Source organism: Rhipicephalus microplus, chromosome 8, assembly GCF_043290135.1.
Source record: "Rhipicephalus microplus isolate Deutch F79 chromosome 8, USDA_Rmic, whole genome shotgun sequence".
In the NCBI taxonomy this organism is placed as follows: domain Eukaryota; kingdom Metazoa; phylum Arthropoda; class Arachnida; order Ixodida; family Ixodidae; genus Rhipicephalus; species Rhipicephalus microplus.
In genome coordinates, this window is record NC_134707.1 from 124910125 (window position 1) to 124911134 (window position 1010).

General features: G+C 45.0%; 1 non-coding gene across 1 annotated transcript; it reads left to right on the top strand.

The window, feature by feature from the left end:
• Positions 1-229: 229 nt before the first annotated feature.
• TRNAG-UCC (transfer RNA glycine (anticodon UCC)) lies at positions 230-301 on the top strand. Its single transcript has one exon. It is a non-coding gene; the product is annotated as a tRNA-Gly (tRNA).
• The last annotated feature ends 709 nt before the right edge of the window (positions 302-1010 follow it).

Below are 1010 nucleotides of genomic sequence, written 5' to 3' on the forward strand. Positions count from 1 at the left end.
CACCACTGTTAGCGCCTTTACGTTCATTGACACATCCGCTGCGTCACAGGCGACGAGTCGATTGTTGACTCAGAGGCCGCGCTTACAATAATGATAGCAGTGATCACAATTTTATAGGCAGCCAAATTCAGACACGGGACAGAGAACCAGGCAATATTTATCGCTCTCTGCCCATCGTTACAATGCACGTGTTTCGGATGAACAGCTGAAAGCAGCCTCGCAAATGCTGGCGTCAGTGGTATAGTGGTTAGCATAGCTGCCTTCCAAGCAGTTGACCCGGGTTTGATTCCCGGCCGACGCATCTTATCTATGTTGCTTTTGCTAAGTTGTGTTATATTGTGCAATATGCTGTTTATTCTATTGCACGAAAGCCATTCGGCTGTTTGACGTAAACGTCCGACTACTTTAAAAAGTCAGAGTTTCATGTTTCAGATTCTTCTGCAAGAAAATAACTTTTGAGGCTGAAGTTGGGCAAACGTCTACAACTGCTTCAACACTGTTAGCGCCTTTACATTCATTGACACCTCCGCTGCGTCACAGGCAATGAGTCGATTGTTGACTCAGAGGCCGCACTTACAATAATATAGCAGTGATCACTATTTTATAGGCAGCCAAATTCAGACATGGCATGGAGCCCTAGACAAGTTTCTGTCACTCTCTGCCCATCGTTGCAATGCACGTGTTCCCGATGAACAGCTGAAAGCAGCTTCGCAAATGCCGGCGTCGGTGGTATAGTGGTTAGCATAGCTCCTCTCCAAACCGTTGACCCGGGTTTGATTCCCAGCCGACGCACCTTTTCTATGTTGCTTTTTTCTAAGTGGTGTTATAATGTGGAATGCGCTGTTTATTCTATTGCACGAATGCAATTCGGTTGTTTGACGAAAACGGCCGACTATTTTAAAAAGTCAGAGTTTCATGTTTCAGATTCTTCTGCAACAAAATAACTTTTGAGGCTGAAAATGGGCAAACTTCTACTACTGCTTCAACACTGTTAGTGCCTTTACGTTCAC